This window comes from Phalacrocorax carbo, chromosome 1 (assembly GCF_963921805.1).
Source record: "Phalacrocorax carbo chromosome 1, bPhaCar2.1, whole genome shotgun sequence".
Lineage (NCBI taxonomy): Eukaryota > Metazoa > Chordata > Aves > Suliformes > Phalacrocoracidae > Phalacrocorax > Phalacrocorax carbo.
In genome coordinates this window covers 155767013-155790451 of record NC_087513.1, presented here as the reverse complement: position 1 = coordinate 155790451, position 23439 = coordinate 155767013, and the positions used below count along the sequence as shown (strand labels likewise).

General features: G+C 37.9%; 1 long non-coding RNA gene across 1 annotated transcript; it reads left to right on the top strand.

Annotated features, from left to right (window-relative positions):
• The first annotated feature begins 2962 nt into the window (after positions 1 to 2962).
• On the top strand, positions 2963 to 21816 carry LOC135311480 (uncharacterized). Its single transcript, XR_010371098.1, has 3 exons — positions 2963 to 3041; positions 8584 to 8698; positions 10053 to 21816. It is a non-coding gene; the product is annotated as an uncharacterized LOC135311480 (long non-coding RNA).
• Positions 21817 to 23439: the final 1623 nt, after the last annotated feature.

The following is a 23439-nucleotide window of genomic DNA, read 5'->3' as shown; positions in this document are numbered from 1 at the left end:
ATATGTATAGTTTGACTATTAAAAAGGGTAATTCCCTGTATAAGAAGGGGAAAGGATTTTTCTAACCGAGTCTAGGAATAAAACTTAACATATGGTAATATCCATATTTTTCCCATAGGCAACATTAGATCCATCAGCCAAACCAATTTCTTTTTTAAAGGGAAAGACAAAAATATGTTCCTCAATTTGTTGTATGCTGCATTTAAGCTATTTTTTTATTACTGATAATGTGCAAACTTGGAATAATATACATAAGTTGGATACTTATGAGCATCATGACTGTGGGTAAAACAATATTTTATATTTATGACTAATCAGTAGCCTCTTTCCAGCATTTACCATTTCACTGGGGACTGAGGGATTGCTTTGCAAGACAACCATTACACAAGCATTCTGTTTTTTCAACCTGAAGTACAATATACTCTTTTGTTTTCATAAGACAAGTTAACACACTCCTAAAAAGAAAATATAGCACATGGCATAACAAGCTTCAATATTTCCTCTTTGGAAATAAAATCTTCCATTGTACCACTTTGCAGTGATTCGAATAACAAGTGGACAGTTGGCTGGTGGTACAAACATACCATTTTCCATTGTTCGTACCAGAGTTCTCATCCATTGTGAGTTTTAGTGTCATTTAAATATTAAAGTGCTACCAAACCCAAGGCCAGAGGGTCCATTAAGTGAACTGCTCGAACCTCCTCTGTATTGCAAACCATTACACAGCACCCAAAGCCTTCTTTGTTTATACCTGAAAATGAAAATATGACGGTCCTGAGAAAACTAAGCTTTTGTCTTACTCTAAACTTAATTCCACTGACTATTTTTGTGCTAATTTCTGGTATGTTCTATGGTCTGAAAAATACCAAAAGTTGTAAAATGTCCCACCAGTGAGTAATACTACAGAAAAGTCTCTTTTTAACTATTGTTTTAGTATTTGAATCATAGGTTTTCACTTTAAACAACCCGTATGTGCTTTTGAAGCACAGCCTATGCAGACATGACCCAGCTTCTCATAAAACATAAAGGCAAACTGCCACTGTATGAACACCATGAAAGCACCCTTTCTATGATAGTTCACTTTTCAGATACCTCACTAGGTTTTGATTTAAGAACCTCTAGTTCCAAAAGCTACTAGGTTATAGGCTATTCTGGACACAGATGTTCCTCTAAGCCACTGTGCTGTAACACACTCAGGATTCATGGATCTACTGAGAAGGGCCGCAAAAGAGTGAGCACAGCTCACTCATGAATAAGGATAGTTAGGAAATCTGGTTTGAATCTACAAACCCAGGGGGAGGGCTTCCCACTTCATATATAACTGCTTTGATCAGCAATAAATCTTTACTTTTAAAGGGGACTCATTGCACATTCAATTTCTGAAGCAAGTTTACAGATGTCTACCTTCAGGATAGGATTTTAGTCTGTACAATCAGACTGAACAGAAGTGTGGAAGATGACCTGGAAGTGGATGTATATGCTCAACACAGGGATTTAGTGCTTTGTGTAGAAGGCTTAACTCTTCTTGGAGTCTACCTTTGAAGACAAATCAAATACAGCAATGAATTGCAAAGTGTAACTGAAATTTGAATGTGCTTCATCTTGGAAAAAAACACTCCACTGTCCAACGCAATCATTTCTTACCTGAAAATCCCTAAACATCTTACAAATCATAATTCTAATTTGTTGATCTTTCTTCTGCAAGACTCCTCCCCACACAAAACTTTTGAAAAGATTAAATAACATTATATTGGGGCATTGTGTCTCTATAAACAGATCATAAGTGTGCCTCAGTTCTTAGGTCAGGTTGCACATCATGTCCTGAGACATAGCTGGCCAACGTGAAATCAGTTCCTTTATGAATTTCTCAACTTCTGACCTCCTTTCACTTCTGTTTTATCATCTTTACATCCAGCAGAGGGAACATATGTATTATGTGATATACCTACTTGATATATGAATATATCTACACAATATATCTACATGAGCATGTGTGACCATAATCTTGAACTAGACAGCTGAAGGGCAAGATGAAACTCAAGACTGCCCTCACAAGAACAAGGATAGTCCTTTGACAGACAGACAAAGGAAAATTAAGTCTAAGAAAACTGTATTTTGGACATACTCCCCTCAAGTATTCAGATTTTAAGTTAATTTGTACTACTAATAGCAAAATGTGAAGTTCTTGTTGTATGGTTTTTGTACAGTGCTGCTGCATGCATCAGTGATGCTACTCACTGGAGTAGACTTACTCAACATTTTTGCAGCTCCAGGCACTAAATCTGAGAGCTGTGCAAGCTGTTCCTGTACAATTCATGAGTAGGAACAATGGTAATGTGTGTGTGAATAAATTGTTTGCTGTGACTTATTTGTCCAGTCCTCATTTTAAACCTAAGTACAGTATATTGTCAGCACTCTAGTAATAAATAGCTTCCCTGAATAAAAGCCTTTTGTTGGAGTTTCACCTGCTCTTGTTGCATACGCACACCTGGTAAGATTCTAGACAAATACCCTAAATATTAAAAAAGAGAATATGAAGTTCAGGTCAGCTGAATGAAAAAACCATAAAAAGTCACTTTGTAACAAAAATATGTCTTAAAATATTAAATACTCTGGTATACAAATGCAAATGAGCATTCAGATAAACTTAACAGGGATCCCTCCTTTCTATAATCAGAACTAACACATACATCTCTGACATGAAAACGAACATGCTTTCTTTCTCTCATTTTTGGGTCTAGAATTGCAGGCCTTAAGTTTTGTTTCTGAATTTGTTCTCATAACAAAACATCTGCAATTAAAGTTTTTCATCTTGCCGGTGCAGGAAGTTACTGTCTGGGCTGTGTTCCTGAATTTTATTCTGTTCGTTTTCTTATTTTAAAACAAAACATTTTGACTTCCCATGCCACCTGCAGAGTGTTTAGTGCATATCTAATTGCCTCCAACTCTCTTTCCCACATATAGAACAAGCTGCATCCATTCTCCTCCAGGTTGGGTGTATCTCAGCGACAACTGGTTCCACTGCTTTACCTTTTCTGTAGGTAAGGGGAATACCCAGAAAGGAGAAAATTTGGTTAACAAGTTCTTACCACTCCCCCCACAAAAACAAACACTAGCTAAACTAAAACTCCCTCACAGAAAAGTGGATTTGTAGGTTTATAACATATATGGTCCGCTATATAAAAATAGATTTCTTACACCGTACATAATAGCTTTATTTTATCAGTCTTGCTGTAGCTTCTTTGTTTATGTTGTAACTCTTATAGATAATAACTGGTGTTCAGATGATAACTGATTTTTGTTTCTTTTCCTAAGATGTAATAGCAATTTATCCACACTGGGAAGTAATTAGTAATCGATAATTTTAATATAAGTTTTGTTCTAAAAGTAGTACTAAATTAAATACTAAGGAGGGGATTTATGTGTATCAGGAACACTTAAATAAAGGACTTTGTGATTTTTTTCTTTGTATGCCTTTTATAGTTGCAGAATACAGGTAATTACAGAGCTGAGATTTTGTAATATCAAACACTAATCAGAATTCATTGCACAGCATCATACATAAATGTTCTGAAAAATATTTTCTGTGACTGAAAAAGCTTATTTAGCAGAAACAAATTTCTCAAGAAAAATAGTGCGAGCAAAATGTTAGACCAAAAGAACTTTGCTGAAGATTTAAGTGAAAATTCTGGTCAAAATTAAAGACAGAATCAAGGAAGTAAGAGTTTTTACTCTCTCATTTCTCAGATAAGGATTGCCTGAAGAGACTGGACAAAATCATGTTGAAACCTTGAGAATGTCAGTAAAACCGACAGGTTTCTCAATCATGTTTAGTTAGTGACTGTAGTTACCAGGTAAATAAACTTACAGGATTCAGGCTATTTTTGTTGTGAATCTTTCAGATAACATTATTACTTAATTAAGATTCAATAATAATGATATTTGACAATGACCCTTATCACTCTAAGTGGTGCATTGGAAATAATTCTCCTAACAGTAAATTAAACTTGCCAAATGTAGAACTTTTCCTCCTTATCCAAATCACACACACTGTCATATACATTTTGTGTCTAGAAATTAAAAAGCAATAATGGCAAAGAGCTACGGCTTGCATATTTTACATGGGAGGATTATCAAGAAAGCAAGCAATGTTTTTCAAAATTCTCAGTCAGGTAGGAATCTGATTTTACATTAACTGGAGACTTGCTGACATAAGACTTGTAGGATACAATCCAAAGAGATGTTTCCAGAGCAATATGAAATATATTAGATTAATCTGGCTTCAGTCTTGCCAACAGTTATTCCTGTGACTACCTTCATGCACTTGACTTCAGTAGGAGTCTTCACAGGTGTTAAGTTAAGCATGTGTAACACAGTTTGCAGGGTCAGTGCCCACATAGTTCTAGAAAATACATAGCTATGTAACTATATATAGGTTGAGGAAAATTTAAAGATATATTTAAATGTAAAATTATACTTTAAAATACATTGAAATATGCTTTGTGCCTCGTTTTATTTCCTTTGTTATTACTTTAAAAAGTATTAATTTTGATCTCTGTTGGCTACCTAAGACTGGTTCTAAAGACACAGGTCCCCCAGGGAGGCAGTCACGGCACCAAGCCTGGCGCTGTTCAAGAAGCACTTGGACAATGCCCTCAGAGACATGGTGTGAATTTGGGCTGTCCTATGCAGGGACAGGAGTTGGACTTGATGATCCTTGTGGGTCCCTTCCAACTCAGGGCATTCTATGATTCTATGATATTACCTTTTAAGATATGAATACAAATTAAATATGTATATATACTGTCGTGGTTTAGCCCCAGTCAGCAACTAAGCACCACACAGACACTCTCTCACTCCCCACACCGCAGTGGGATGGGGGACAGAATCAGAAAGCCCAAAGTAAGAAAACTTGTGAGTTGAGATAAGATCAGTTTATTAATTAAAACTAAACAATAATAGTAATAAAATATAATGAAAAGGAAAATGAGAGAGAGGTGAAACCTCAGGAGGAGAAAAAACAAAACAAAACAAAACAGAACAAGCAATGCAACCACTCACCACCTGCTGACCAATGCCACCAGTCCCTGAGCTGTGATTGCTGCTTTCCCCAGCCAACTCAACTCCCCCCAGTTAACATACTGGGCATGGCGTGACATGATATGGAATATCCCTTTGGCCAGTTTGGATCAGCTGTCTTGTCTGTGCCCCCTCCCCTCCCGGCTTCTTGTGCACCTGGCAGAGCATGGGAGGCTGGAAAAGTCCTTGACTAGTGTAAGCACTACCTAGCAACAACTAAAACATCGGTGTGTTATCAATATTATTCTCATACTAAGTCCAAAACACAGCACTACACCAGCTACAGTGAAGAAAATTAACTCTATCCCAGCTAAATCCATGACAATACATAACACCTATATTCTCCTTAATTTGATCAAGATTAAAATAAAAAGTCTTTACTTCCATGTTGCTAATCTATGGCTTCTTCTCTGACTTTCAAGCTGCCAACCCAGTAATGGATGCATCTTAAAAAGAAATATACATATGTTTTTCATACACTTTACAGCCTCCACACTTACTTAAAATAAATAGCTTATGAAACAAATGAAGATAACCTTTTTCTTTCCTTAGTATTCATTGTTATTTTGCTAGTTTCAAAGCAGGAATTTCAGGCACTTCAGTAAATGTAGTAAGAACAAATGTCTGAATTCACTGTATATGTTTTCTATATGTTTTGGTTTCCTTTACTAAAGTGCTGTTTTGTAACTGCTTACTGTGTGCTCACCAAATCAATAACAGTCCGGCATCTCTTATAGCGACTGAGTACTTTGTCCCTTTGTTTTTTAAGTAGAAACATCCTCCAAATATCAAAGCCACATTCACTGAAGGCACTAGCTTTCTTTCTACAACTATGTACATAACATGTGAGAAAAGCTGAGCATAAATTACTGAGTGTAATGAACTCCTTGCTGGGACATCATGTGAGTGAGGCTCTATCTTCAGTCCTGCACTGAGAACCTCCATAGCTTGCCCCAAATTCCGTCTCCCTTTATTGTGCAGATCAAGGACTTATTTGGATGATACGGCAGTTCCTCCCCTGACACATATATCTAGTTTTCCTTACCATGAAATCCACAAAGGGCTGGTAATAACCCAAGTCTTGTCCCAGTATGAAACTGGGATGCAGCCAGAAGGTGCATCTGGACCCAGCCCTCCTGTGTTCTGTCATCAAGACGTGACTAAGTCATTTAGTGTGGTCTGTGCCAGATAGACTACCATATGCTTCAGTTCCCTTGAACACATCTCTTTTTTTAATGCCTGGAACACATATCCAGAGGGAATTCAAAGATTTCTGACATTTGTTCAGGATTTCTGGATGTCTGGCAACCTAATCAGAGCAGTAGTGGAGAAAATCTGGACATATCCACTCCACATGCACGTATCAACTTTACAGTGCATTTGCAATGAGGCCAACCAATCCACTATGCATGTGCTGCACAGATGGCCTGTGTGTACACTGTAAATATGATGTAAAAATTACTGAGAAACACATGCATAGTTAGTAGCTTCCTGAAAGCCTCAGGCTCATTGCATTTACCCTTAATATGTAAATGCATGGCAAACCTGTTTGGGAAATCCTCCTCAGCATGATAGAGGGATATTCAGGAATGGATGAAACATGGAAATTAACAGCAAGGTTACATCTTTATACTGGATCCCGGAAATGGTGTAGGACTTTATGCAGGTAAGGGCTACCTAGGACACTGAAATAGGTAGGCCTCCCTGATGACCACATGGCACAACAATGTCTCTCAGCTTTTGGAGGAGCTCAAAGGAAGTCCCTGGGCCATGTGTTTTGCTATGCTAAAATAGGTGATGCAGGCAATGTGAAAGCATGACCAAGCTCAGACTACCCCATGGGCAATTTAACCCAGAGGGTTCTGCAAGTCACACCAACACCAGCTTCCTCTTCAGTGAGGTTGCGCTATCCTCCATGGGAGAGAAAATAAATGTTGACAAATGTTAAAAATACTTAGCAACGAGGAATGAGGAAACTACCATCTGGAAGAGATCAGAGGCAAAATCATCACTCTGTTTTCACACGCAGCAGACAAACAAGCACCCACAGTGAACAGTTTGGGGAAAACAGGTAGTATCAAAAAGAGGCACCCTTAGGGAAGGGGCTGGAGCTCAAGGCTGTGAGAGTCAGAAGTATGTGTAAAAGGAAGTTGGGGAGGAAGGAAGAAGGAGCTAAACTGAAAGCTTGAGAGCACCCTGTTCTGTAAATAAGCTGAAAACTGCTTCAAAGAGATCAGAAATATTCTATGATGCAGTATTACGATGTAATTGTTAAACGGTCATTTGGGAGTAATGTTATAGCCTTATAGGAGGACAAGCTGTGTTAATCACAGGCTATTAGCTAGCCTGTAATCAGGTTTAAAATAAGCCTGAAAGTCAAGAAAGCCCAACTCACGAAATATGACTTAGCACTTCAAGTGCATCAGGAAAAAAAAATGCATCTTTCCAGTAGTCAAGCTCAAGTTTATTTGTGTTCAATCTTCACTGAAAATCCTGAGAAAACAGATTTTTATTGTTTCTTTGTTTTCCTTACAGCCAGGAATCAGATACTTCTATGAAAATTTTGGCTTTCTTCTTTTTTTTGTTCCTTCCTCAGCTTTTAAATTTCTAACCAAGATTGTCACACAGAAAAGTGTGAACCAGTAGATCCTAAAACCTTAAAAGGAGGAAAGGAAGATCCTTTTTTAAAAAACAAGACAAAACGATACTGATTCTGTTGAAGTAATTTGAATTACATTTTGAGGTTGTTTAAAGACATTTAAATTCTCAGGATTGGCAGTACTGCAAACCATGTCATCTTATATCACCTAGGGAAGATAAAACAAAAAAGAAGGTTCATGTTTAATAAAGGTACACAAGAACAAAACGCTTCCCAAAGTCTACAATGGAATATAGGTGCGGTTCAAGAAAAGATGGCAATTTCTCAAACTTGAGTGTTTTCAGCTGTAGTGTGCTTTGAGGTTTTGTCATGTTGTGTAAAGGATATGAAATCTAGATGTTGACAGAGAACAATCAGCTTTATATGATTTTCCCTCCTTAATGTCAGGATGACTTGCACTGCATAGAAGACAACACAATGGATGGTCACATAACTGACTCCAATGAAGGGCACTAAGCTGAAAAACTGTTGGTACAATGGCAGTTTACTGTTGGACCCTTCTGAGAATTAGAATAATTTTCATGTAATCGAAACCAAAATACACTTAGCAATGGATTTAACAATAAAAGGTGTAATACCTCATTACAGAAATCATATACACTGTTCTAAATACATTCTGTGTCAGTGTGTATACACACATGGGCATGTATATTCAGAAGTCCCTACACCCCGAATTATTTGTTGTTTAAATACATTACTTGAAAAAGAAATTGAATACGATGGGATTATTTTGTCACTACTCATATTTAATGTTGTCTTTGCTATTACTCTTCTGGCTAAAACCCAGTGCACAGATTGTGACAATTGGATGATTTTATTTTGCTTTACTTCTTTTTTTAACGCAGCAGAGAATTTGGGTCTAATTTTCTGATATTATTGCCAAAACTGTATCTGGAAAAAAGATGTGTGCCAGGATTGTGATCCTATATTGACAAAATAGCATTGGAACTCATGGAGCAGGTAAGTGCCAATGCAAACTAATAATTATCAGTTTAATTAATCTCTCTTCACATTTTCACAGAGATATAACCATGAAGCAATATTCCATTATTTTTAGAGGCTGCAGATTATATTACAAAATCTCTTGTTTTAAGATTCACATGAATTAAAGCTTCTCTGCTAGCTACTAAGACCTAGTTTTTCATCTTCTTTCCTTTTCCACCACCGTCCTGAGCCAGAATACCCTCAGATCCACAGAAAATATCTCAAAACATAGTGGGAGATAGCTAAACATCTAAAGGTTTGCCAGTTGCGTTTAATTATGATTCTAATAGTTCAGTTGCTTTTCCAAACATGATGAGGATGTAGCCAAAGATCTTTTATACTGGTAAGCCTACAGTAACAGGCCTTTTGCAAGATTTCCAATAGCTACTTTAGAAACAGGCCTAAATCCAAGTCAGTGAAATCTGATGCCTGTGTTTCACAGATTGGATTAAATTCTTATGCTCTTGTCCGGGGTTAAAAAAAAAAAAGTTACATTATCATAACTCTACATTTTTATATCTCTGCTCCTGGTACTGGCCAATATAAGCAAGACTAAAAGCATGTAACATTTTTTCTTTAGTCAAGCTTACACATAGGCAAAATACAGTTTAGGCTAGACTTAAAAAAAGAATAAATAAAATCAGCTGCAACCTCTCCAGGAAAGATGTAAGTACTGGAACCTAAAGAAAATGTGATGTGATCTATTCAGAATTTCTATGCAGTTTTGTACAAATTAAGTAACCTTTCTGTAGCCTGGTTTTCCCTAAATTTAAATAGGAATACTAACTTTTCTGCCTTTGAAGGAGACAGAGAAGCACATTGTATTGTAAAACAATCCTAATATGCTAGATGACATAGTAATTTAAACATTAAAATTCTTGTTAAATATATATGTTCTATTGATCTAGGCAGAGTGGGTCTAAAGTCAGTATATATTTACAGTATTACAATGTACAGTTTAATAAAATGTAGAATTACTGATTATGAAATCTACTTTTTTTATGAGGGAGGGAACAGAATCTTGTTTTCAATTTTCATTAAAAAAACAAAGGAAATTCACTAAGGAGGAAAAAAAAAACAACTTTCAAATAATAGTTCTACTTCAACTTAAGCTAATACAAACACGGAAATTTGCAATTGAAGTTGACTTCCAATATCTGTGCCCAACAGGGTGCCTCCCGAACCACTTCCTTAATGTGCCCCTATTGTGTCTTGGAGGGCAGCTAGCCTGTGAATTTCCTTATTATTAGTTTATGTCCCACTGTTAATTCTCTTATTCTATTACGATGATTTTAGCTATTACATTTAATTTCCTCTTTTCATGGTGCAGATATGACCCCAGAAGGATAAACTACCCCCCACCATGCAGACACACTGAGACTCAGTTATCTCCTGATGAGCTAACGTGGCATTGGCCTATTGACAGTTAACATGGCAAAGACAGACTCATTACAGCTCAGCTTTTATTTACTGACCCTTTCAAACCTTTTGAAGAAAAAGATCTGAAAGATCTGAAATTTCTCACCCTCAGCGAAGACACTTGCAGAAGAAAATCACTTGGTCTTTTTTTGACGTGCTCAAAGTATTTATTATCAGATAGAAAAATGTTTAGTCAAGTACTTTTTATAAAAATTTTCCACTTTTTTTTGCATTCAGATCCTGAGCCCACCACCTTTGCTTTAAAAATCTCTGCACAGTTAAGTCTTTATTCACCAAACATTTTAACAATGACCCATGTTTTTGTTGAATTGGCTGGCCAACTGAGTTGCCAGAGCCTCAGTGGCCTCCTTGACTCTGATTCTATGCACCTTGCAGTGAAACAAAGATTAGGGTGCTTGTTTAGTCCTCTGTCATTATCATATCCAAGCCCATCAAGGGATTACCCCTGATGCTAGGTCAGCCTGTCATTAACAAAACTGAATGGCATGAGCAGTTAGACCTATGTGGTGGAGCAAAAGTCCATGTCCAGCACGAAAGGGACACACAAACCTGGGCCAGGACACAGTGCAGTCTTCCTGCAAAGGGGAACGTTGTTTCTGCTCAGACAGGCCTGATTCTTTCCTTACTTTGATGCTTCCTTGTTATTTATTGAATTTGAGAGCTCAATAGAAAAGTCTGGTAAGTAACACATGATCAAAAGTGCCTCTAAATGATTTTGAAACTTTCCTAGGCAATCAGTTCTTCTTTCAACACTCTAGTTGCTTAGAAAGAACTACATTTATGGGTATATGAAGTAGGGAAACCTACAGATAAAAAAGAGTGTCCAGGTAATAGACTGGAGATGCAGCGTTTGGCTTAGACTTGACTGGCTTGGACCGGGTAGTGACACAAGAACAGATGAAGCATTTGGAAAGCTTGAAACTGAAATAAAAAGCTAGTCTTGCCCGTACTATGACATCGTCATTCATAATTATCATGGATTCATAGTAGTAATGATGCGAGCTTAGCTTCCAGTGTAATAGATCTTGCCCAGCTTGCACTACCACCTGAAATACCATAAGCATTTGAGCCTAGCAATCCCTCTTCACAAAGCAGGTTGTTTTTGGTGTGCCTTGCTGTTTTATTTCAGTAAGTTATTTAAATATGCAGTGCGAAGAGGCAATGTGAGAGAATGAGTTTATATCCTTGTAGTTGGTTTTATCAGACAGGATCTGGGCATTGCTCCAATTAATATTTGATATATTTTCTGCAAAGCATAAGCTTTTAGTGGAAGAGTGTGAAAGAGACCATCTCTATATAGCCATTAACTTAAAGGGGTTAAAGGATCTAACTGTCAAATGAGATGCTTAGATAGAAAACCTAATTCAGGCAGAGGAATAGAAATTTCAACATGAATATCTTTCATCCTGGATCTCATGATTACAGAAGGACTGGCAGAGTCAGAGGGATTCCATCAATGTTTCCATTTTTCTTCCACAAATAAAAGAAGGCCACACTGGATTATGCACTGACACATCTATGCATATATAAAATTGCACCCAGCTGTAGGCCAAGTCTTCTGAATTTCCTACCAGCTACCCTCGATTGCTTCATATTTCACTATGGATTTTGTGATTCAGGTTCTCAGGAGTTTGATTTGTAACATCTAAGAATTAGTCATTTTAATATCAAAATCCTTTTGTGACTTTAGCCCAAAGGATTACTCTTATATTTAAGAGCTACAGACTCAAGAAAGACAGATCCAGCTGAATATCTTAAAGGATTTAAATAACTACTGTTTATAAAAGTGGGCAAAATGAATCTAAATTTCATCAATTTCTGCTAACTTCTCAATGTGCCAAGGCAGTATATTTTTGTGTTATGCAAATGTCAAAGCCAAGATCTTTTTCTGGAATCTGTGTTTGCTTACAGCTTTATATAGCATACATAAGAAGCAATGCTGTGATGAGGTACTTTATGGCAGGGAAGATGTACGGTTTTAGCAGAATACTTACAGAGAACATGATATTTCTAGTAGAGGAAAGTTCCATATGAAAGGAGTTAGATGTGATGTATTTTAATTACAATAAATTAGTAATCTTTTCTCCAATATCTGATAGCATTTTACTTACTTGAGACCTACACGTGGCCTAAACTCTTTTTCCCCCCCAACTTTAGTATAGTATACTTGTGTATATACATATAGCTAACTAATGTTGTCTTTCATACCTTATAAGTATTTTACCATATTGGCTTCCTTTCAGATTGAAAGCTACCATTTCTCCTTTGTAAAACTATTTTACTATGCATACAGCACGTTTTGCCCAGTAATACCAATAATGACTTTGGAAGGGAACTTTACACATGGCTACAACTGTAGTTCAACATTACACTGAGGCATCTTCTAGACCTATAGAAAATTAATCTCCTCTGTGTTTGCAATCTTATAAACTTCAATCTCATCATTGTTCAAGAAAGTAGAACTGTGTAGTCTGGAGCTAGATCATATAAGTATGCATATATGTGTGTACATTTATGAACAATGTGGTGGATAGGTATATATAATACACATACTACACTTTCCTCAAATATTCTGGCTCTTTTCTGAACCCACAGATAAAAATTCTATTATAGAAACCACAGAAGTTCTATTTATTTGACAGTAATCTGTAGCTTCAAGACTAAGTACAGAAATATGTAAAAGATAATTTTCTACAAGGTTCAGAACTTTTATGGTCACTCTGGTAAAAAAACCACAATGGGGAGAGAAATGAGGTTGAACACAACCAACAATTACATAACTTTCCCAAAAAGCTGGAACATATCTTGAACAATTTAAGTAATTAAGTTGCACCCCACACACATATAATATAAATTCTAGTTAATGATAATGGAAAGAAAAAAGGAAATGCCAGATATTTGATGATTGCTTCTCATTAGCCTTATTTTTCCCCTTGCAAGTAGCAAAACTGATCTCTGAGGGTGAAATATTAATGTAAGATAAATGTGGCTGACATTAAATTAATACATAGCTTAAATTCAGCTTTTAAGAATGATTCATCACATTTTGACAATTCCCCACAAAATTCTCAGTGCTGGCATCCTAGTACAAAGCGAAGACCAAAACTGTCTCTTTCACAAGATATAACTACAAATGGAAAGACTGATGTGTATGTAAAAACTTATGCTAACCTAACAAATTTATGCTAACCTAAAATGTCCTTTGGGTACAAGGAAGAAGGTCATATTTAGGGAATCATAATGTTTCTATACTTACTGCCAGGCCAGGTCTTGCTCAGTGATCTTGTAGACTCATCTTGATGGCTTTTAAGTCACTGAGGAAAGGCCATTTATTTCTACCTTGAGAGTTGTATCTGACAGTGGTTGCTTGCTTTGTTGTACCTTAAAGTACAACACGAAATACAGAGACAGGATTCACTGCAGAGGCATCAACAGAGAATTAATCTGTACTGCTAACTAGTTGCCTAAACAGAGGATCAGAATTCACTTCATTCAATAAAAATTTAGTTTCTTTTCCTCATATTCTCCTGTCCAAACTTCTTGATCCTTCCCCTTCCTATCTTTCTTTCCTCCAAAAAAAAAAAGCAAATAACAGAAAAACCCCAAAAAACCAAAACGAACCCCACCTAAAATAAGTGATCTGTGAAAAGGACTGCCCATTCCAGAGCTGTATATGAACAAAAGTTTTTGCAGATTTATTTTCTGACTTCTAGGCCTCACCATATAATATTCTTTTGTCGCGTGATCATGGAAATCTTGTGAAACAGCATCTCTGTAATACATCAAAAACCCAGAATATGTGTGGCCCATTTCTACCTTTCCTCACATTACTGACTGTGGATTTACCAGTATGTACTACCAGGCAGAATTTGGCCTCAAATATAAAGCACTGCTTTAGTATGTAACCTGTATAGTCACATGGGACTCTGAGTGTTAATGTGGCAGCCACAGGGGAGAACACTTAAAGATCCTTAGGAGCATTTATTCAGAGACCTCTTACTTCTGTGGATTTAAGCATGAATGAATATATTTTCAAAATGAAAATGAAAAAAAAATAAAAGAGCAGTAAAAAAATTCCCAAAATCATCATCTCAACATGGCAGGAAGCAAGATACGAAGGAGGACTTGAACAGACGTATTATCATAGCATTGTATATTTACACATTAAAAAATCATAGCACTACAAGTCAGAAATTTTACTTGTTAATTCAGATGAAACCTGACAGCTCAGTGAAAACCTGAAGATGAATAAATACTCCAAGATCAATACCTAAATCCATTACAGAGGGTTCACAAAACTGCAGATCAGCAAAGAACATTCTGTGTTCCCTCTCCTGCACAGCTTCTTATCTCATGGATCATGCCAGCTTCAAGATTGACTGCCTGTTCCTCTTCAGGAAACTTTTCACTAAAACATTTCACTAAAATGCACCACAGGAACACCATAAAGTCTAGTCTCCAGCTGCTGTTGCAAAAAGGGGTCTGTCCTCTTACTGCATCTGCTCCCTTCACCATAAATCACAGATGAAACTCTGTGTAGTATGAAAGACTTTGCTCGTGCACTAGTTATAGCAGCTTTCTAGAGCAGAGCAAACTTAATAAATGGAGTAAGCTCATACAAGGAAGGCCTTGGCAAAAGAAGGTCCTGAGGAAACGTCTATGGAATGACGCAGAGAAATGCATCTTCTCTACTCGTACCTAGGGCTAGTCACACCCAGAACTATGTGGCACTGGAGAATGCGTTGCTCTGGCTTGTGGTAATGGAGGGAGAAAAGCCATGTGAAAGGCCCCAGAGGCTCCCCAGTAAATCTGTATCTCTGTGTGGTGCTTGAGGTACTTTGAGTCTCATAGGCCATATCAGCTCATGCTCAGTGCCACCCTAGTGCTCTTACTATGACCCATGTGCATCATGGCAGTGGGGGGTGGGCTCCAGGTGTGCAACAAATTTGTGTCAGTGAAATTTCCTATCTGTGGAGGCATGCCCTGAACTTTTCTCCCAGTTGTTTCATCTTAACAGCTCTTTGATTCAGAGGTAACAATGAATCTGGCAAAAAAATATTCCTGCACTTTGGGAAAGTTTTGATTTAGATCCAGAATATGTACCCTGAAGCAGATCATTTGTACTGTTCTTCAACAGCCTCAGGTGATCAAATCACTGTTTCTTCTGATCTAAAGGTGCAAACATATATGTTTATGGTCCAAATTTACTGGGTGTGGAACTTGCATGCAAACAAATCCTGTTTACATATTGATTCATCAAAAAATGCAAACTTTTTCCTTTGGAAAGAATCCAGTTTCATCTAAGGCATAATGCAAGGGAAAAACAAAAAACTCCAGACTATTCTAATGCTATCCTAAAAGAAAACAGCCTAGACATTTTAGAAAAGGGATATCAGACCTCCAGCACAACAGTCTAAATGGGCAAATGCCAGACCTGCGGTAAGAAATCCTAAATTAATCAAGTCTGTGAGTAACCTGGCAGTCCGTAATACACTTCTCACAACTGGAAGTCACTTTTTTCCACACCTGGGGAAAACAAATCCATAGTTATGTTCTGAAGACCTAAACACTAAATTGCTACGATGCTTCCTTTTTTCCCCTTGTTTTCATTTCCCCAATTACATTCATAACCACAGGAAATGATTATATGATATAGTAAAGCTGAGAGTTTGAATCTCAGGATTCATATCCTAAGCTTTGGAAGGAATTGTGCTTTGCAGATAGAAACTAGACCCAGTTATCTGTACCCCACATTGCATTCCAATGACTAGAAGCAATGTCCTAGAAGTATATAAACTCAGTAACCACTGTGGGCTTTGTTCTTAGGGATGTTTAGTGGATGCAGAGATCTTATGTTCTCTGTAGTGTTGCACTGGGCTTACTGTAGACTTAAAATAGACCTGGAACATATCAGCAGAGGAAAGGGGGAAAAGGGTAACACTGTATGCCATGATATCTGTGTATATACTTCACGGAATTCTTGACCTCCAAATAGATATTCAAACAAAAAGGGTAAAGATAAACATAAGGATTCAGCTGTGTGGTGAATGTCTAAACTAATGGAAGGCATAGCCCTAAATCCTAGCATTTCCCATTAGGGGTCTCATCAGCTTGCCAAAAGCACAGAAGCTTCTGAGACTTTTCCCCTTCAGAGACACTATATGTCCTATGGCACCAGTGGAACTAGCCCATAAACCTTAGCATATATATAAATTTTAAGAGGGCTGGGTCCTGGGACCACAGTTCTAAGCCTTACCGTATTATGCTGTGGTAGCACTGCCATCAGGCTAGTTTCCAACTGGACGGGCTGTTTTTGCTACGAATGTGCCAGTTGGCAATACATGGGCGGAAGTTAATCTAAGTATGTTCAGCAGCTACATGTCTTAAGGTGGCTGGTTCTTTTGGACATCAAATGTAGTAGTGCTAATTGGGTTTAGGAATAAAACATACATGAAAGAGTTTGGTAATATTCTTTGCACATTTACATTTTGTGGGGGAATTTGCTAACCTCTCATTACACTCTGAATTCAGTCTCTGGGAGAAAGGGAAGAATGTTAAAACCACATAGGTCTGCCCAACTCACCAGTTGTGCTGGTTTTTGTGCTCTTGAAACACAGAGATCCAGTCCTGATCTTTTTTTGCTGACTTCAACAAGAATAGAAATAAAGCCTGGGGTCACAGTTTCCTTGTTGACTTTTTCCTCATTTTTTACATTTGAACTCAATTTGAGATAAACTTTGCCCTCTGGGGAAGCAATTACAGATAATACTAAAATCAACATAAATTAAAACCGATCATATTTACAATGTCACCGGTTTATGAATTATGCTTCCCATGTGAAATGGTTTTTTTCTGCTTAGTTTTGGAAGGGTCGCTGATATGTATACACTTACATGTATAAACAGAAATACCGATACATCAAACAGAATCATTCTTCTTTGTAGAGTGATTTTTTATCTATACAGTACTGGTAATGAATAACCTCAACCAGGAAATAAGTTTTCTTGGCACCCAATTTCCCTCAGTCTTTGGATCCATTAGTGAAAAGTTATTATATGCATCCTGGCTTTTATTTTTTAAGAAAAAGCACAAAATCATTTTTATACCCATAGTAATGTTTATGCTTTGGAATAAATCTGCAAAACAAGAGAAAAGGAAAAACCACACATTTGGATACTACCTTTTCAAGATCTGAAGAAATTCACATATGAAGCAAATAAACAGATCTTTACATGGATGGAATTACATTTCCTAAAGTGAAAAAAATATATGAAGAAAAAAAAAGAAGGAAAAAAAAGAAAAAAAAAAAGTAAAAAATATATATGGCAGAAATGCTTTGTTTTACTTCACCTTTTAAAGAAAAGCTTGCCTGTGCTTGACAAACTGAGAGAATGAACATGGGAAATGAAACAATAGTAGAAAGCAGATATACAAAAGACCTGGACATCATCCTTAGCCATCCCAAATGCAAGGTAGTTCCCTACAGTATGCTCCTGAGAGTTTGATCCAGTTTGGTTTTAGATGAATCATCTGATACCATTTTTACAATCTCTCTGAGGAGACTATTCCACTGTCAAATAAATATACTTGTGAGTCTCAGACACAGAAGTTATTCAGGCATTAGAACTAAAATTAGAGTCAAAGTTAAAATAAACTAAATAAAATGTTATGTATAGATTCAGTTTGCTATCCAGATCTGGTTCAAGTTAACAAAACATAGTGAATGTTCGTGCAAGATCTCAGCAGGTTGCCTGGCAAGACCTAATTGAGGATTTAGGACTGAAGCAAAAATAGCCTTGTCAAGGAGTGTAGGTTTTGAAAAGAAGTGGATTTATATGTAAAATTTCTGAAAAGATTTTCATATATTTAGACATCTCTTGTCCCAGAAGAGGAAGTATGACTGTGGTTCATCTCTCCTACAGAAGTCTAGAGACTTTTTTTCCCCCACAAGAAAAATAAAGGTGTGTCTATCCCTTGGGTTAGGTAACATGTAATCACTATTATATGAAATCAAATCCTAATTAAGATTAATTGGTTGGTAGCTTTAAGATAAATTCATGTGTACAGTATTCAAGCTTCCATATTAGCTCTCAGCCATACGTTGTTGCCCTAATGCATGAAAACCCAGGTCTTCTATCATAAAACCCAGTGTTTTATGCAGGTCCCCCCAAGAGAATACACCTTTTTTTCCAAAGAAGCAAATCCAAAATTTGTGGCCCCAGGGATATAAACAGCAATAGCTGAGTGCCCACTACACCTCTCACACCAGCCTGGGTAGGGACTGTGCCTCAGGGTACTCCCACTTGCTGTGACTGTGCGTTTGTGGAGGCAAAGGAATAACCTGATCACAGCAGACATTGCACTCACCCAGCTGGAGGGGGTGAGGGGATGATGTCGTGAGAAAATCACAGGCAAGTTAATAGGTAAGCACCCCACACCACACCCCTCACTCCTTAGGGGCAGGGGACTAGGCAGGAGACCATCGTGGAGTCTGGACTTACTGGGCTGTGTGCCCTGCCTGCTTGTGTAGAGCGCATGTGGGAAGGGTGAATCTTTCCAGAAGATTCAGATAGGTTGGGCACCCTGAATACTTGCCAGCTGGCCGTCCCAGACTAACGTGTTGCAAAGCAAAGATCCAGAGGCAGAGAGGAGACCACAGACAGTTCCACCTGCTGGGGAGCAGCCGGGGTGATGCTGTCCCATGGGCCGGGACAAGCGCACACCCCTCAGCTTAGAAGAGCTCCCAAGAGAAGGAGCAGAGAGCCTTTGCTGGGGGTGTCCCAGCTTTTTCTTGAAAAACTTCCAAGCTGTCCAAGGCTTGGCTGACACTGCTTTCCCCTATCTGGAGCTGGCTGTGAGCAACCAGCTAAAATCTCACACTGCTGGCTGTGGGTCTCCCAGCAGAACAGCCTCCCCTTACACCCACACCTAATAAAAAGGCTACAGAGCAAAATATGGCACCTTGAAGCTGTTTTCTCCTCTTCTGGAGGATTCCTCCATCAGCTGCTTTGGACAATACAATAATTGTCTGCAGCACAGTTGTAAGGCTGAAAATGTGGCCCAAAATATCAGTTTATTTTGTCTTTAGCACGTTTCTAATTTGTCAGTGCAGACTGGTCTTACTCACAAGGGGGGAAAGCTATTTTTGTGCTGTTGCCAAGATACTACTGGCACTAGCAGACTGATCAGATAGCAGCTGTCAGTAGCTGTGACAAACTAACACGATGATTCAAAGAAGGGAATGTAAATGATGTATAACTAACAGTGGTACAGAGCCTGCCTGACATATCTCCTATGTGCAAATCTTCTGCTTCTGCCTAGAAAGTTGGGTAAGTCAGTCCCATTCCATCGCAAAACTCTGTGGCTTGGAACATCATGAGAGGAACAACCTAGAGTTATCATTCACAAACCCCATAACAGAACCTGTACTTCATACCTAGCATAGATTCCCTTAGAAGTATACAATATAGCTTGGAAGCTACCATAAGGATGGCTTTGAGGAGCACTGTACTACCAGAAAGAATAATGGTACAAACAAGCTAGGATAAGTGAATGCAGAAATGCAGAAGGGGTAGTCATACCTAATGCAAACTAAATACTTTTAGGGAAAGCTTAAGAAACACAAGCCAGAAGCATCTCACAAAAGCAAGATTCTTTACCTTTATTGCCAGCTCTTCAACAGTAAAATCTAATAATGCCTTATGCTTTCTTCAGAATTTCTTCCAGAATAGCAATTTTCGGAATGAAATGCCGCACTTAAAAATATGACCAATTTAAAAGAGACATAGTGGGAAAAGGAGACTGGATTTGCTTGATCTTAGCACAAAACCTGAAAAATAAGTATTGGTGAAAATAATGCAATTTACATTCAGTAATGAAAATGTTTTTAACAGAATGTGTACACACTTTGCATTTATATGTCTGTAGCTTGGCATATACAGCGTAAAGAAATAATTTACCAATGATACTAGTTGTTACATTAGGGATTCTGTGCCCACATAAAAATGTAAAATGTATCTCCTGATTGTGAGCCATGTGCACTTAAAATGTAAAATCTCTGTCCAATAAAAAAGCTTCAAAGTCACCTTGCAAAATGGAATGTTTGGAATAACACTAAATGCTACATGAATAGATTTTTTTTTTTAAACAGAAACTTTTTATCTAGGTATAATTAGTGCAATATTTCAAATACAATAAAAAATGGAATTGTGTTTTATTATGTGTATATATATAAGCCGGTGTGTGTATACATATATATGGATGGATGGATACATATACAGATGCACAAATCTATAGAATCGTATAATAGAAAACATTAGGATCAGTATGATACTATTTCTGAAATTTGTATCTTTTGCCTTCCTGTAAGGCTATAGATAACAGTAAACAAGATATGATTCCTGTAATTTATACCTTTTCAATGTCAAGGGAAAGGTTAAAGTCTAAGCAAAAGAGAATATATAGCATTTTGCTGACAAAGCACTACTGTAAAATGCTGTCAAATGAGATAAGCAAGGATCCTGAGTGTCGTTGGGACTGCAGTGAAACTTGGATTAAGTACTACAGTTGGGAAACTCCTTTCCAGCAAACGGAGATTCCCTTAGACAAGTCCATATTTAAAAGGTTCTGAAGTTGCCAGGGAGTTCAAAACACTTCAGCAGCCCCTTCAATATGTGTCTGGGAAAACATAATTTTTGCCTCTGTCACTGTCAGCGTCACTGTCAGTTCTAAAGACAGGCCAGAATTCACAGGCAGAAATATTAAATATTTGATTAGTGCAGAACTTTCCTTTAGTACAACTTTTCAGCTATATCATCCCTTTCAGCTAATAAAACACGGGTAAAGATATGTTCTTGTATTGGGTTTATGTGGCAAGGTTTTGGAAGTGGTGGGGCTGCAGGGGTGGCTTCTGTGAGAAGAAACCAGAAGCTGCCCCCATGTTGGACAGAGCCAGTGCCACGCAGCTCCAAGACACAACTGCCGCTGGCCAAACCTGGGCCAACAAGACTCGTTGGTAGTGACTCTGGAATAACATATTTAAGAAAGTGCACAGAAGCTGGGAGAGAGTGAGAAAATGTGAGAAACAGCCCTGCAGACAGAAAGGTCATTGAAGAAAGAAGGGGAGGGGGTGCTCCAGATGCTGGAGCAGAGATTCCCCTGCAGCCCGTGGTGAACACCATGGTGAGGCAGGCTGTCCCCCTGAAGCCCATGGAAGTTAGCGGGGGAGCAGATATGCACCCGAGTACCCCACACTGGAGCAGGTGGATGTGCCCTTCAGAGAAGCTGCAACCCGTGAATAGCCATGCAGTAGCAGGCTCCTGGCAGGACCTGTGGCCCCATGGAGAGAGAAGCCCACGTAGAAGCAGGTTTTCTGGCACCTGTTTAACTTTTCCTGTGACCGTGTGGGGGATCCATGCTGGAGCAGTCCATTCCTGAAGAACTGTATGCCATGGAAAGGACCCATGCTGGAGAAGTTTTGAAGAACTGCCTGTGGGAAGGCCTCACATTGGAGTAGTTCATGAAGAGCTGTATCCCATGGGGACACCCCAGGCTGGAACAGAGGAAGGTGTTTTTAGTTTTTGTTCTTATTTCTCACCATTCTACTCTCTTACTCTTGCCAATTATCTGGCAATAAATTAAATTATTTCCCCCAAGTCGAGCCTGTTTTGTCTGTGATTGCAATTAGCAAGTGATCTCCCTATCATTATGTCAACCCCTAAGCTTTTCATCATATTTTCTCCCCCTGCTCTGTTGAGAAGGGGGAGTGGTAGAACAGTTTGGCAGACAGCCAAGGTCAACCCACCATGGTTATTGAATTTGCCAAAATTTCACAAATTTCAAAATATAAGAACAAAATTTGTACCAATTCCATACTACAGGTGGAACAACAAACAGCTACTGAATTGTATGATTCCTGGAGCATTTTGGTTTGTTTTGTTGCTTTGCTGCTCTGCACAAATACCTAGCAAAATGCTGTACAGGAATCTCCATTGAAATCAACATCTAACATGGTGGAAATTTTTACACTTGGATCATTTCCTAAGCAAATAGGAAACTTCTGATGGTGCCTCTTCAGGGAGTATTTCAAAGAGCCAGGAACAAAAAAAAATTATAATTTAGACAACCATAGGATCAGAAGTGACAGATTTGCTCTCCTAGCACTCATCCTGCAAAACAGTTATTTTTGCATTCATTTTTAAACATGAAAAATGTGTGATCGCTTATCATCTTAAGTTAACCATGAGCTTGGTTTTACAAACTTATTTAGCAGCAAAGAGGAATGAACACTTGTTCTTGATAGCTCATTACTTCTTGTTGATAAGTATCAAGAACAAGCAGAATTAACAAAATGAAGCATCACAGAACAACAAAAGTTGAATGTTATTTTTAAAACCTAAAAGCATATTAATAAAACCAGAAATCCTTATTCATGTTAGTTTGGATTGGTTGTTTTTTAAGTTAAATTTCCTTTTTAAAATAGAAATTTCCTCAGCATGGGGTGTTTGTTAAGAAATAACGACCAGCCAAAGGATTCTCAAATGGCCATTAACCTCCAAGATATTCCATCAAGTCTTTGTTGTATTCTTTGCTCATAAATATGCCAGCATAGAATTTTCTTTTGGAAGATATCTGGGTAAACTGAGGAGAAAGGTAGGACAAAAGACCTTCAAAATAAAGTCTGGTTTTTTATCAGGCTTTAAATAAAGACTGAACAAATGAAAATGGTTTCTTTTTATGTAGGAGTTTAGAATATGACATTCCAAAATTCTGGTTCAGGCTCACATGTTTCAGGTGTGCCAGAAACCACCCTTGCCTTTAGTTTCCCACTGGGAGAAGGTAACAATAATACTTGCTTGTCTCATATGTCTGTCAGAAGGAAATCCCACATATTAAGTGTCAAGAACCAAGGCCAGCGTCATATTTTTCAGCTTCTAATACAGCCCACAGAGAGACACAGAGTCTAGGTACACTGAATATTTTAGAAGCTTAAGTGACATAGGAAGAAATAAGACTACGGGTCCTAAATAACTCTTGGGGAAGAACAGAAAACAAAATATTGTAACCTAAATGCATACACAAAGTCTCCCTGTACCTGTGGAGAAGTGTACTTGAACATTATGCTTGAACTTTGCAGAAAGAAATACATGAGAAAGAAGAACTTAATTTAGGAAGCATTGTAAAAGCTCTGGCTGTCAAATTCAGGAACAGCAGAAATACAAAAAGAAAGTGAGAGAGAAAGAGAGAGAACAAGTGCCACTCTAGAAGGATCCATAGCC